At 44.7% G+C, this 16,135-nt stretch overlaps 1 pseudogene; it reads left to right on the top strand.

Annotated features, from left to right (window-relative positions):
• Nucleotides 1–59: 59 nt before the first annotated feature.
• Nucleotides 60–1,185, top strand: LOC100444123 (keratin, type I cytoskeletal 18-like; annotated as a pseudogene).
• Nucleotides 1,186–16,135: the final 14,950 nt, after the last annotated feature.

A 16,135-nucleotide genomic window follows, 5' to 3' on the forward strand; every position in this document is an offset into this window, starting at 1 on the left:
TCTGGGGCGGCTTGGGGTCTGGGGGCCTGGCCACAGGGGTGGCTGGGGGTCTGGCAGGAATGGGGGGCATCCAGAATGAGAAGGAGACCATGCAAAGCCTGAACGACCACCTGGCCTACCTGGACAGAGTGAGGAACCTGGAGACCGAGAACTGGAGGCTGGAGAGCAAAATCCAGAAGTATCTGGAGAAGAGACCCCATGTCAGAGACTAGGGCCATTACTTCAAGACCATCAAGGAACTGAGGGCTCAGATCTTCGCAAATACTGTGGACAATGTCCACATCATTCTGCAGATCGACAATGCCCATCTTGCTGCTGATGACTTTAGAGTCAAGTATGAGACAGAGCTGGCCATGCGCCAGTCTGTGGAGAGCAACATCCGTGGGCTCTGCAAGGTCATTGATGACACCAATGTCACTCCGCTGCAGCTGGAGACAGAGAAGGGGGCTCTCAAGGAGGAGCTGCTCCTCATGAAGAAGAACCACGAAGAGGAAGTAAAAGGCCTGCAAGTCCAGATTGTCAACTCTGGGTTGGCTGTGGAGGTAGATGCCCCCAAATCTCAAGTCCTCGCCAAGGTCATGGCAGACGTCAGGGCCCAATAGGATGAGCTGTCTCAGAAGAACCCAGAGAAGCTAGGCAAGTACTGGTCTCAGCAGACTGAGGAGAGCACCACAGTGGTCACCACACAGTCTGTCAAGGTCAGAGCTGCTGAGATGACACGGAGCTGAGACGTACAGTCCAGTGCTTGGAGATTGACCTGGACTCAATGAGAAATCTGAAGACCAGCTTGTAGAACAGCCTGAGGGAGGTGGAGGCCCGCTACGCCCTGCAGATGGCGCAGCTCAACGGAATCCTGCTGCACCTGGAGTCGAAGCTGGCACAGAACTGGGCAGAGGGCCAGCGCAAGGTCCAGGAGTACGAGGACTTGCTGAACATCAAGGTCAAGCTGGAGGCTGAGATCGCCACCTACCGCCGCCTGCTGGAAGACAGCGAGGGCCTCAATCTGGGTGATGCCCTGGACAGCAGTAACTCCACGCAAACCATCCAAAAGACCACCACCCGCTGGATAGTGGATAGCAAAGTGGTGTCTGAGACATTAAGCCAGCAGAAGCAGGGTACCCTGTGGGAAGCAAGAGGCCAATAAAAAGTTCAGAGGTCAAAAAAAAAATCAAGGAATAGTCCATGGTAATTAAAAAATGTCTATTTTTTTTTGAGATGGAGTTTTGCTTTTTGCCCAGGCTGGAATGTAATGATGGCACCATCTCAGCTCACTGCAAACTCCGCCTCCCGGATTCAAGTGATTCTCCTTCCTCAGCCTGCAGAGTAGCTGAGATTACAGGCGCCCGCCACCATGCCCAGCTAATTTTTTTATTTTTAGTAGAGATGGGGTTTCACCATGTGGGCCAGGCTGGTCTCAAACTCCTGACCTCAGGTGATCTGCCTGCCTCAGCCTCCCAAAGTGCTGGGATTACAGGTGTGAGCCACCACGCCGCCTGGCCTAAAAAACAGTTAAAGAAATAAGACATTGGCATGTTTCATTAGGAAAAAGGCATCACAGTTATTGTTACTATCTTGGATCACCTGATGACTCAGTGTGGTTTTTTTTTTTTTTTTTCTGGGTACATAGGTGTCTATATTCGCAGTGTACATGAGATGTTTTGATACAGGCATGCAATGCGTAATAATTACATTCATCCCCTCAAGCACTGTGTTACAAACAATCCAAATACAGATTCCATTTTTTGTTTTTGTTTCTGAGATGAAGTTTCGTCCTTGTCACCCAGGCTGGAGTGCAGTGGTGTAATTTTTAGTAGAGACAGGGTTTCGCCATATTGGCCAGGCCGGTCTAGGACTCCTGACCTCAGGTGATCCACCAGCCTCAGCCTCACAAAGTGCTGGGATTACAGGCGTGAGCCACCGCACCCGACCCAGACTCCATTTCTTTTAAATAAGGTAGATTTGTAGAAAATTAACAACTTAGAAGTTACAGTCCATATTCCAACTTTCGTTTGTAAGCTTATTTTCCTATATAAAATGTTCAATGTCTCTCCTTATCCAGTGAAACTCATAGTAAATAATACTTATATAGCCAGGAGTCAAAAAAGAGGTCATAACACCTCAATTAAATTTCTTCCGTATTCCACTTAGCCCTGGCTCCTAGCATAAGTTAAAGCTACAGTTTCCCAGAAGTAACATGCTTTGTTTTTTGTTATTTGTTTTAATGTCAAAGGAAATCAGAGTACTGGTGCCATATCTGATTTATGTACTTACCTCCTCTCCCCTTCACCAGCTTCTTTCCCCCTCCGAACAAAGGAGAGTGTACATTCCACGAGGGCAGAGGTGGTTTCCTACTTACCCTTGCGTCCACCTCACACTCCATGCATCCTCATACACAGTGCTACAGATACTTAGCTCTCACATGTTTGTAAAGTGCATAAATGAATGAGAAGTAAGTTGACCCATCAGGTCATTAACGTCAGAATAGAATTACGTTGCTACACCTGGATTACAGCGGTGTTTGTCTGGCTTTTGATAGGCAGTGATTTGTGTGCTCCCTTGGTAAAGTGTTCTAAAACTGGGAGGAGATATCTGTGGCTTAACCTCCAATAGAGTGGACTTTTGCCTGGAGATAAGTACCCTTGAGGATCCCAATGCCCTTTAATTCTGGATTAGGAATTCCCAGAGATAGGAAAGGAATTGCATCGAAACCTCTGAGTTGGGTAATGTAAATAATAAATAAGCCTCCTGCTCATACTTTGTCCTGTATTATTCTCTATGTAACGTTAAATCCAGCTATGATTGAAACTGGAAAACTTAGAAGTCTATTTCTCCTTAATTATTTTAACTTAGTCTTCTGATAAAAGTTTATTTTCAGATAATTTCCACTTTTCAAAATTCTCTAAGGACCTAATAAAGCACAAACGATACTTTGTACTCATTTGAGTTCTTGCTACTGAATTTCTCTATGTAAAATCAAAGTTACAAGAACAATATGAAAAAAGGTGCTTGTCACTCATTAGATAAAATGAATCAAGCACGCTTGTAGTCTAACATCACCAGAGACTACTCTGTAGTGCAAACACCAACTGAAACAGGCCAGAGTCATCCCTGTCCTCATGTGTGCTTGCTGGAAGGATAAACATCGATGACTATAACCATTACACAGTGACCAGCTTTAATGTGCAAGAGTGTCAGTGTGAATGATTTTATTCTACCCCACCCCCAAGAGCTGGAATAAATGGCTTTATGATGGTACTCTCCAGTACTGTACTCAAAACTTGGAAATGTGTAGAGAACGGCAAACATCTGATTAACATCCCATTTGCTGTGGATTGTTGGGAATGTCAAAATGGGGATTGTGGACCACCTACATGCTAGGATTGTAAGGGGTACAGCAATACTCGTATTTTGCTCCAAAAGGAGTAGGCACAGAATTAAAGAACCAAAATAAAGATCTTGGCTCTTCTGAATTATATCCTAAGTACTTCCCATATATGTTCCTCAAATGCTGTAGATACGAAGTTCTGTGAAATTCTGCCTACAACCAGGAAGCCCTATGGGAACTTAACGCCTACTCTTTACATTTTTAAGCCTCCATTTTGAAAAAAAAAAAAATTGGTTTTTATGAGTTAGGCACTACCAAAGATCTTTGGTTAAGGGTTATTGTCAAATGAAAACAAGTTTATGCTAGCAGGATGTTGTGGGTTTTTAAAAAAATAGTATCTGAGCAATAAAAGGATTTACTGACTTAGTAACTTATCTAACTTTGTGCTGTCATATTTTACTTTGCTAGTGAAATCTTTAATCTTCAGATTTATAAACTATCTTTAAAGAAATTCTTCGTTTCACCTACAAAGAGTTCTTTAAAAAAAAAAAAAGCAGAAGGAGACCTAAAAATCCACCTATTAGCTGCCATATCTGTTGTTCTTGATCTTTCTGTTTCTGTTCATGTATATATCCTCTTACCTCATGTTTTAACAGACCTGTTTATTGCCAGGAAATGATAATAATTTGTATTCAAAATGTTTTGGTAATTACTCTTCACGGAGCAGCCGAGTGTCAAACAACATAGCTAGAAGCTCAGATTCTGGGATGTGCAAGGGCCGAGAAACATAGATGTGATCTTTTCCTCCCAACAAAAGGATTCATGTGCACAACTTGCACATCTTTGTTTATCTCATAAAATCTACAAATGTTTTACTTAGTCCAGTTTCTACTTTCTTAGATGTTTGAAGAATTATGCGCTTGAAAATCAACATCTGTGATTCTCGTTTCTAATTTTAAAATGAGGAGTGCTTCAGTTAACAATTAGGGGCCAGGCTAGGTACGGTGGCTCACGCCTGTAATCCCAACACTTTGCGAGGCCGAAGTGGGTGGATCACTTGAAGTCAGTAGTGCGAGGCCAGCCCGGCCAACATAGTGAAACCCCATCTCTACTGAAAATACAAAAATTAGCTGGGCGTGTTGGCAAGCACCTGTAATCCCAGCTACCTGGGAGGCTGAGGCAGGAGAATCACTTGAACCTGGGAGGCAGAGGCTGCAGTGAGCCAAGATCACACCACTGCACTCCGGCCTGGGCAACAGAGCAAGACTCCATCTCAAAACAAAAACAAAAACAAAAAAGTAGGGGCTGGGCTCACACCTATCATCCCGGCACTTTGAGGGGCCAAAGTGGGCAGATTACTTGAGCCCAGAAGTTGAGACCAGCCTGGGCAACAGCAAAACCTTGTCTCTACAAAAAAACACAAAAATTAGCTGGGCATGGTGGCTCACACCTGTGGTCCCAGCTACTTGCAGGGCTGAGGTGCGAGGATTGCTTAAGCCTGAGAGGTCGAGGCTGCAGTGAGCTGAGATCATGCCACTGCACTCCAGTCTGGGTGACAGAATGAGATCCTGTCTCAAAAACAACAACAACAACAACGCACACACACACACACACACACACACAATTAGGAAAGGCCAAACAGCATGTTTTGGGGGATTTTTAATATTGCAGAAAAGATCTTCACTTAATATTTAATGATATGGAGGAACTATTTCAGGATAGGAAAAATCACCTTTTAAGTAACCAGAAACCCCACGGCAGCCATCTTGAATATAGAAACTTCACCAGCCCCTGCCAGCAAGAGCTATAAATGTAAAATTATCAGATCCCTGATAGGGGCTCCCTGAGGAAATTTGCTTGTGACAAGTTGTTTTCTATTCCCAAGGAATAGAAAGGGAATAGTTGTTTTCTATTCCCAAGTACTGTGTAGATTCTGAAGTGACCACAAGTTTTCCATAAAGGAAATGTGGGCTGCCAGAGTAATACACAGCTGTATATTAACTCCATGCAGCAGTTAAGACAGCAAGGAAAAATGCCTCTGAGACCAAAGCCAGCATTTAGGCTCAGAGGGTAGAATTCAATCTGATCATTTCGTTTAACAGATAAGCTTCGCCGGGCACGGTGGCTCATGCCTGTAATCCCAGCACTTTGGGAGGCCGAGGCGGGTGGATCACAAGGTCAGGAATTTGAGACCAGCCTGGCCAACACGGTGAAACCCCGTGTCTACTAAAAATACAAACAAAAAATTAGCTGGGTGTGGTGGCGGGCAACTGTAATCCCAGCTACTCAAGAGGCTGAGGCAGGAGAATCGCTTGAACCCGGGAAGGCGGAGGTTGCAGTGAGCCGAGATCATGCCACTGCATTCCAGCCTGGGCAACAGAGTGAGACTCCTTCTCTAAAAAAAATATATTTGCCTGGCAATCCAGGTCCCAACAAGGTTTTCAATGGAACTTGACATGCTGGTTTTAGAAAAAGTGAAGAGACATGCCCTGTATCTAGCAAGACATGAAGTTGTAGTAGCTGAGATGTGTCTCATTGGTGCAAGAATAGGCTCACGGATGATGGAACAGAAGAGAGACTTGCACACAGACCTCAGCATGCATGGTGTCCTGGATCATCCCCTTTTGTCTCTCATACCTTTTTTCCTTCCCTGTGCTCCTTATGTTCTAGAAGACTAATCTGAGCAGGCTGCAACAACCTGGCTCCCTTCCCCTGTCGCTTCTGGTAGGGTTCAGGCAAGGGAGGGATCAGCAGGGATCCTGAGCATGGGACACTGCGTCATAGGAGTGGCTAACTATTTAGACAGCTGCTTAGAGATCTGGAAGATACAACTGGAGGCTGATGAGGAAGAGGAGAGAAACCCTATGTGGATGCACCCTAGGAGTGGGCATAGAAGGTGAAGAAATTCATATATTGTGTATGCCCACCGCATAGCATCCCTGCAGGGAGGTTCTCATTGCAGGAAAGGAAGTGGAAAGTCCTCTGATATCAGTCAGCCTCTTTCCTGGCCTTCCCGGTGCTGGCTTAGTGGGACCGTGTGAAAAGGTGGACACAGCAAGGATGAAGTGTGCAAGGGGCTACACAACATGGTCCTCCTTCCATCACGGCTGACCTGGCCACTGCTACTGCTGACAGCCCAATTGGCCGATGGAGACACATGCTAAGCCCACTGTGTGGCGCCGTTTCCCAGGAGGGAGGGAGGGAGTTTTGATTATATATTTTAATTACTGAATGGTACTTGAGGAGATCATGGAACTCTTTTTTTTTTTTAAGCAGAGTGAGAAATCAGTTTTTGTCCAGTGGCAGGTGAAGAACTATCCCCAACAAATAAATGTAGAGAAAAAATAAACTTGTTTTATAAGCACATTTCCTGAGTTATGCTCATTGATGCCATGACTACACACACACACAGAGCTCATATTACCATATTATTTTGGGGTACACAGTTGGTCAAATTTGAAAACATTTCTGGGAACAGGCCAGGCCCAGTGGCTCACACCTGGAATCCCAGCACCTTGGGAGGCTGAGGTAGGAGGATCGGTGAGGCCAAGAGTTTGAGACCAACCTGGGCAACATAGTGAGACAAAAAACAAATTAGCAGCCAGGCGCAGTGGCTCACGCCTGTAATCCCAGCACTTTGGGAGGCCGAGGCAGATAGATCACTTGAGGTCGGGAGTTCGAGACCAGCCTGGCCAACATGGCGAAACCCCATCTCCACTAAAAATACAAAAATTAGCTGGGCGTGGTGGCGGGCTCCTGTAGTCCCAGCTACTCGGGAGGCTGAGGCAGGAGAATTGTTTGAACCCGGGAGGTGGAGCTTGCAGTGAGCCGAGATCACACCATTGCACTCCAGCCTGGGCGACAGGGCGAGACTCCATCTCTAAAAACCCCCCAAAATACAAAAAAACAAATTAGCCAGGCATGCTGGCGCACGCCTGTAGTCCCAGCTACTCAGGACAGTGAAGCAGGAGGATCACTTAAGCCCAGGAGGTCGAGGCTACAGTGGGCTGTGGTTGCACTCTGGCCTGGTGACAGAACGAGACCCTGTCTATTAAAAACAAAACAAAACAAAAAGCTATTCATAGGAACAATAAGCACCAAGTTGAAGATACTGGTTACACCTAGAGAGTAAGGAACAGGAATGAGGTCAGAAACAGGAGCACAACAGACTTAGATTGAGTCTGTCGTGTTATGTGGCTTCTTATCAATCATACTTTTTCAAATGCCTAAAAAGAACCAACAACTTGTACTTGTCAATATGGATTACCATATCCTAAATATCATGCACACCAGTTAACATCTTCAGTATTATGAATGGCTTTGATAATTTGGATGCAATAACCACCACCCCATGGGATTCCCTTCAATTTCCTCAAAGCCTCCGGGCCTGTTCAGCTCATTGGTTCCATTGGTCGTCAACAGGGACTAGCCTCTGAGCTCTGCCAGTTCTAATTATAACCCCCCCAAAAAGGTGGAAAATATGAAAAAAGTGGCTTTTTCGTGCTTACAAGTATACGAGTAGAACTCTAAAATAAATTAATTAAACTTCCAGCCTAGAAGCAGGTTATAGCCAAGGATAAACAGGGTCAAGCTGAATTTTCACTGGAAGTAAACATGTCTAATACAAAGCAAAGAGAGGATGACTAGGAAAGCATGATCTTGCTTCACAGAGAAAAGTCAAAGGCAACAGCAGCCCTTACAGCTCCGTGGGTCACATCCAAATCTTATTGATTCCAATGAGTTAGCAACTCATAGCATCACAGCTGTTCACAGCAAGATCAGCAATAATAGATCAAATGACCCAAGGCTTCTGGTTCTTATTTCAAAAAATATCAACAATTAACACAATTGCATGATCAGACTTCAGTATTTTCAGTTGAAAGTATTTTCATAACTGAACTGAAATAAACTGAAAAATCTAATAATTTCTATCACTTTGGGATACTCTAAAGGTGGAATTATTTCACTATCTGTTCTGAGCTCAGTTAGTAGTAAAATACTCAGATAATGGTATGTGGCATGGAACATAATCATCCTGTTCTCTAGCCTTCTGATAAATAGAGGGTGAATGTCTAACTCAACTAAGAGATTTACTTTTACCAGTGAGAAACCTGGAAGTGTTTCAGTAAAGAAACCTGTCATAACCCAGAAGTTTTTAAGATGTCACAAATTTAAAATTTCACAATTTTCTCCTGTTAGGCCTCTTTTTTTTTTTTGAGACAGTCTTACTTTGTTGCCCATCCTGGAGTGCAATGGTGCCATCTCAGCTCACTGCAATCTCCACCTCCCAGGTTCAAGCAATTCTCCTGACTCAGCCTCCCGAGTAGCTGGGACTTCAGGTGCCCGCCACCACAACCAGCTAATTTTTGTATTTTCAGTAGAGACAGGGTTTCACCATGTTGGCCAGGCTGGTCTCAAACTCCGGACCTCAGGTGATCTGCCCGCCTCGGCCTCCCAGAGTGCTGGGATTACAGGTGTGAGCCACTGCACCCAGCCTAGGCCTCTTATTCCTTATGATTTCAAGTATTGACATCTTAAGAGATGTATAATTCATAGACACTACATGTAGAAGGAAAATAATGACAACAATTATAATTATAATTCCATCTTTGTAATTCTAATTAAAAAGCTTGGAACTTAGGAATAATTTTATTTATTTAATTTTTTTTTTTTTGAGACAAGATTCTCGCTCTGTCACCCAGGCTGGAGTGCAATGGTGTGATCTCAGCTTGCTGCAACCTCCACCTCCCAAGTTCAAGCAATTTTCATGCCTCAGCCTCCTGAGTAGCTGGGACTACAGGCGTGCACTACCACGTTCAGCTAATTTTTGTATTTTTAGTAGAGATAGGGTTTCAACATGTTGGCCAGGCTGGTCTCAAACTCCTGGCCTCAAGTGATCTGCTCGCCTAGGCTTCCCAAAGTGCTGGGATTACAGGCATCAACTACCATGCCTGGCCAGAATTTAGGAATAATTTTAAACGAATCTTACTGTATTTTATCAGCTCAAGAAAACCATGACTTATATAGTTGAGTCTTGAACAACTCAGGTGTTAGAGGCACTGAACTCCTGCACAGTCAAAAATCTGCATTTTTTTTTTTTTAAGAGACGGAGTCTCGCTCTGTTGCCCAATCTGGAGTGCAGTGGCACAATCATAGCTCACTGTAGCCTCGAACTCCTGGGTTCAAGCAATCTTTTCGTTTTTGTAGAGACAGGGTCTTACTATGTTGCACAGGCTAGTCTTGAACTCTTGATTTCAAGCGATCCTCCTACGTTGGCCTCCCAAAGCACCAGAATTACAGGTGTGAGCCACCATGCCCAGCTTCGTACAACTTTTGTTTTTTCTTTTTCTTGAGGTGGAGTCTCGCTCTGTATCCCAGGTTAAAGTGCAGTGGCAAGACTCATTGCGACCTCTGCCTCCCGGGTTCAAGCGATCCTCCCACCTCAGCCTCCTGAGTAGCTGGGATTATAAGTACGCGCCACCACACCCAGCTAATTTTTGTATTTTTAGTAGAGACGGGGTTTCACCATGTTGGCCAGGCTGGTCTCAAACTCCTGACCTCAAGTGATCCGCCTGCCTCAGCCTCCCAAAGTGCTGGAATTACAGGTGTGAGCCACTGCGCCCAGCCACATACAAATTTTGACTCCCCAAAAACTTAACTACTAATAGCCTACTGTTGACTGGAACCCTTACCCATAGCATAAACAGTCAATTAACACATTTTAATGTTATATGTGTTATATACTGTATTCTTACAATAAAGTGAGCTACAGAAATGAGTATGTTACTAAGAATCTAAGGTAGAGAAAATATATTTACTATTCATGTAGTGGAAGTGGAGCATCATAAAGGTCTTCACAAGAAGGAATGAGGGGGCTGGGCGCGGTGGCTCACACTTGTAATCCCAGCAATTTGCAGGGCCTGGGCAGGAGGATTGCTTGAGCCCAGGAGTCTGAGACCAACCTGGGCAACCTAGGGAGACCTCATCTGTACAAAAACTAATAAAAAATAAATAAAAATTGTAAAAAGAAGAAAGGAGGGGTCGGTCTTGCTGTCTCATGAGTGGCAGAGGCAGATGAGGTAGAGGAGGTGGAAACGGAGGCAAGCACACTGGTATAACTTTCTTGAAAAAAAAACCCACATGTAAGTGAATCCCAGCGGTTCAAATCCATGTTGTTCAAGGGTCAACGTATACAGATGAATGAATTTTATTCTAAGAGTTCTCCCACAGAAAACAATTATTTCAATAACTGTTAGTCTAAAGTTCTCAAAACGGGCCGGGCACAGTGGCTCATGCCTGTAATCCCAGCACTTTTGGAGGCTGAGGGGGACAGATCACTTGGTGTCAGGAGTTCAAGACCAGCCTGGCCAACGTGGCAAAGCCCTGTCTCTACTAAAAATACAAAAATTTCCCAGGCATGGTGGCACACACCTATAATCCCAGCTATTCGGGAGGCTGAGACACAAGAATCGCTTGAACCCAAGAGGTGGAGGCTGCAGTGAGCCAAGATCACACCACTGCACTCCAGCCTGAGTGACAGAGCGAGACCTTGTCTCGAAAAATAAAATAAATAAATTTAAAAAGTTATCAAAATGGTGCCCATGTCTGATTCATTAACACAAAGAAAAGAAAGACATTAAAATTCAAGACAATAAATGAAATTTTGATACGGGGCACATTCTTGAACAAGGCTACCTTTTACCCTTTACTTTGACTATAATCAGACCTTTTCCCATCACTATAAGAAAAAAGAGAGAGAGCACGCATTGCCCTAAGGTGCAAGCATTTAGAAATACTGAGTTTGAGCCGGGTGCAGAGGTTCATGTCTGTAACTCCAACCACTTTAGGAGGCTGAGGCAGGAGGATCGCTTGAGGCCAGGACTTCAAGACCAGCCTGGGCAACATAGTGAGACCCCTGTCTCCACAAAAAAAAAAAAAAAAAAAAATTAGCCAGGCATGGTTGCACACACCTGTGGTCCCTGCTACTTGAGCCAGGCATGGTTGCACACACCTGTGGTCCCTGCTACTTGGGAGGCCAAGGTGGGAGGATTGCTTGAGCCCAGGAGTTTGAGGCTGCAGTGAGCCATGATTTCCCACTGCACTCCAGCCAGAGAGAAAGAGAGATTGAGTTTGGCCTGGCTTTTATTTAGACCTTAGGACAAGTCCCTCAAGATCTCTCAGGTAAACTATATAGACTTTAATAAATATGAAGCCTTAGGCTGGGCACACTGGCTCATGCCTGTAATCCCAGCACTTTAGGAGGCTGAGGCAGGTGGATCACAAGGTCAGGAGTTCAAGTCCAGCCTGACCAAGAAACCCCGTCTCTACTAAAAATACAAAAGTTAGCTGGGCGCAGTGGCAGGCACCTGTAATCCCAGCTACTCAGGAGGCTGAGGCAGGAGAATCACTTGAACCCGGGTGACAGAGGTTGCAGTGGGCCGAGATGGTGTCACTGCAGTCCAACATGGGCGACAGAGTGAGGCTCCATCGCAAATAAATAAATAAATAAATAAATAAGACTTGCCCAGCACTTAGGCACATAAGCTTCTCATCAAAGATGCCCATGATATAAAGGCACATGAATTTCTTTACGGAAAGGTCACCTTTCTCTTTGCTTGACATATTCAGAAAATCATTAGGAAAATAATCTTACTCAACCAGCTAAATGCTATGTTGGCCACAGTGTTTCATAAGATAGATTTAATTTTTAAAATTTTTTTATGATTATTGTATATTCTACAACAAGCAAACGGGCAGATAGTTCTTATATCTCCTTACAGAGTTTCAGAGGACCTAGGGTCTGAGGAGAGCAAAGGAATTAGGAATATCACAAATTGCCCAGATTTTACATTTGTAAGCGAGACCCAAGCCTTGCCCGGCTTCCTGAGTTCTCAGCATCCTGGCCATACAGCTGGCATTGGGTGTTATCATTGGCCAGAAAAATACGTATAAGTTCACCAGCCAATAGCTTTCCTTATGAGGCTAAGAGAAAACAGCCTAAGCGCACTTTTCTGCCTTCCTTAAAGCACTTTGGGAGGCCAAGGCGGGTGGATCAACATGTCAGGAGATCGAGACCATCCTGGCCAACATGGTGAAACCCTGTCTCTACTAAAAATACAAAAATTAGCCAGGCGTGGTGGCACGTGCCTGTAGTCCCAGCTACTCAGGAGGCTGAGGCAGGAGAATCGCTTGAACCCAGAAGGCGGAGGTTGCAGTGAGCCGAGATCATGCCACTGCACTCCAGCCTGGCAACAGAGCAAGACTCCATCTCAAAAAAAAAAAAAAAATGCAAGCTGTCCTCTTACATGGCTGTCTGTAGTGCCAATCTTCATGCATTCAGAAAAACCAGGAGTTAAACTCTACTTAACTAATACACTCCCAAATCTTAATGTTTTGGTTTCCAGGGCAGTGAGACCAAGAATGTGATGGAATTCAGAAAAAGGGACCCCTGAGAAACAGCTGTTGACCAAACAAGCAAGGGCACTGATATGAGAACAATAATAATGCCATTACTTGTATTCTGAAAGCATCTTTCTCCAGAAAGCTCACAATTCTGTATAGACATACAGTATTTACTGTCGTTTTTCCTTGGTGATTAAAAAATTAAATTTGTTCTCATTAATAATGTATCTTTTTGGCCAGGCACAATGCTTATAATCCTAGCACTTTGGAAGGCTGAGGTGGGCAGATCACCTGAGGTCAGGAGTTCAAGACCAGCCTGTCCAACATGGGGAAACCCCATCTCTACTAAAAACACAAAAATTAGCCAGGCATGGAGGCACATGCCTGTAATCTCAGCTACTCTGGAGGCCAAGGCACGAGAATCGCTTGAACCTGGGAGGCAGAGGTTGCAGTGAACCGAGATCATGCCACTGCACTCCAGCCTGGGCAACAGAGCGAGACTCTGTCTCAAAAAATAAAAATAATGTATCACTGGGCCAGGTGCGGTGGTTCACGCCTGTAATCCCAGCACTTTGGGAGGCCGAGGCAGGCAGATCACAGGGTCAGGAGATCGAGACCATTCTGGCTAACATGGTGAAACCCTGTCTCTACTAAAAATACAAAAAATTAGTCGGGCGTGGTGGCGGGTACCTGTAGTCCCAGCTACTTGGGAGGCTGAGGCAGAAGAATGACGTGAACCCGGGAGGCGGAGCTGGCAGTGAACCGAGATCGCGCCACTGTACTCTAGCATGGGTGACAGAACGAGACTCTGTCTCAAAAAATAGTGATAATAATAATAATGTATGGCTGTCCACAAATATTTTGGCTGTTTCTATTTGCTGTGTCTATAATTTCCATTAACATCTTCACTGAGAATATCTGAAAATTGCTGTGGCTTGTCACTTTCTTCAATTGTATAGGATCCTATTTTCTGTATCCTCCTCTTCCACTTTGGGCAGTAGCTTTTTCCTTCTCTTTCGATGTAACTTCATGTTTTACTTGTCTGAATTCATGTTAGTATGTTCATCTTGCAATTTAAACCATCTAAGCTTGCCTGCAAATTCTATCCACAAACTTCATCCTCCTGATATAATAATCTATGTAATCATCTTTTATCTGTGATCATTTTAATGAATCACATTCCATTTATATGGCTATCTTATTATTTCTATAACACTTCTTGACAGTGGGTGCACATCAACCAGGTGTTCCTGATTTTTCTCTTCATTCTATATAATGTAACTGAAGACCTCTTTTCTCCCACCTTCCTGAACTTTACAGTGCCAAACGATTACCAGTTTCACCAAAAGTTTGTGCATTGCTTTGGCATTTCTTTTAATAACCCTTCTCTACATAGCAGAAATATTTTTCTGCCGACTCATTTCCTCTAAAAGTGTTTTTGTCTAATGAATATTAGTTGTAATCAAAGATCTTAGAAGTGAAACGGGTCCCTCAATTTTTTGGTCTGTCCCTCTGTCTTCAGACAGACACATATTAATCTCGTGTAAAAGGTGGTATGACTAGCCAGGCGCGATTGGATCACTCCTGTAATCCCAGCAGTTTGGGAGGCTGAGACAGGTGGATCACTTGAGGTCAGGAGTTCGAGACCAGCCTGGCAACCACGGCAAGACTGTCTCTACTAAAAATACAAAAATTAGCCAGGCACGATGGCGTGCACCTGTAGTCCCAGCTACTCTGGAGGCTGAGGTGGGAGAATCGTTTGAACCTGGAAGGCAGAGGTTGCAGTGAGCTGCAATCACGCCATTGCTCTTCAGCCTGGGTGACAGAGTGAGACTCCATCTCACCAAAAAAAAAAAAAAAAAAAAAGGTGGTGTGACTGATGGCCAGGTGTGGTGGCTCCCTCCTGTAATCCTAGCACTTTGGGAGGCCAAGGCGGGCAGATCACTTGAGGTCAAGAGTTCAAGACCAGCCTGGCCAACATGGTGAAACCCTGTCTCTACTAAAAATACAAAAATTAGCCAAGCGCAGTGGCACATGCCTGTAATCCCAGCTACTCAGGAGGCTGAGGCAGGAGAATTGCTTGAACCCAGGAGGCAGAGGTTGCAGTGCGCCAAGATCGCACCATTGGACTTCAGTCTGAGGGACAACAGCGAAACGTCATCTAACAACAACAACAAAAAAGGTGGTGCGACTGAAATCCAAAGTGACTCGTTTAAGGTCACACCTCTATTAAGTAAGGAAGCAGAAGCTGGGCTCTAGATCTCCAGTGGAGGAGCCGGGGGAGATTGGAGAAGGTGGTTGGACCCAGAGAAGAGAAGTTTTTAAATCAATAAACTACATAATCGGCACTTGTGTAGAGACATTATCTATGCTTGCACTCAAATCTGTAACAATTTAGGAATATTAATAAACATCATTGAAAAGCTATTTGGTAATGAGAATTATGGAAGAATGGGATTGTGCTCAAAGACCACTGTTCCAGTCAGCTAATGCTACATAACAAACCACTCCAAAACATAGGGCATAAAACAACAATACTTATTTTGCTCACAAATCTGCGATTTGGGCAGGGCTCAGCAGAGAAGCTCATCTCTGCTCCCTTCATCTTAGCTGGGACAGTTTGAAGCCTCAGAGCTAGAATCACCTGAAGGCTCATTCAACCCAGACATCTGGAGAATGGAACAACTGGGGTTCTGGGGTTCCTCCAGTAAGGCTCCCCATCTCTGCCTGGCATCTTCATATCGACTCCCTTGCACATCAACTGCAGGCTAGCCAGACTTCTTCCACGTCAGCCCACAGCTCTCAAGGGATAGGGCTCCAGAAAAAAGAGCCAAGTGGGAGCCACATTGCCTTTTATGACTTAGTCCCGGAAGCCAAGCAGCATCACTTCTGCCAAATTCTCTTGGTCAAAGCAGTTAAAAAACTCTTTCTTGATGTAAAAGGCAAGAACAGGGCCAGGCGCTGTGGCTCACACCTGTAATCCCAGCACTTTGGGAGGCTGAGGTGAGCAGATCACTTGAGCCCGAGTTCAAGACCAGACTGAGCAACATGAGGAAACCCCATCTCTACCAAAAATACAAAAAATTAGCCAGGCATGGTGGTGCACACCTGTAGTCCCAGCTACTCATGGGGGCTGAAGTGGGAGGATCACCTGAGCCCAGGGAGGTCAAGGCTGCAATGAGCCGTGACCGCCCCACTGCACTCCAGGCTGGGCGACAGAGTGAGGCCCTGTCTCTAAATAAATAAATAAAAGGTGAGAACATAGACCCCACCTCTTGATGGAGGAGTGTCAATGTCATATGGTAAGAAGGGTATGTGGGGTGAGATCCATATCAGAGCAGCTATGTTTGGGAAACACACTCTGCCACAACCAAAAACCACTGGATTACCAAACCGTTGAAACACAGC

Source organism: Pongo abelii, chromosome 7 (genome assembly GCF_028885655.2).
Source record: "Pongo abelii isolate AG06213 chromosome 7, NHGRI_mPonAbe1-v2.0_pri, whole genome shotgun sequence".
Lineage (NCBI taxonomy): Eukaryota > Metazoa > Chordata > Mammalia > Primates > Hominidae > Pongo > Pongo abelii.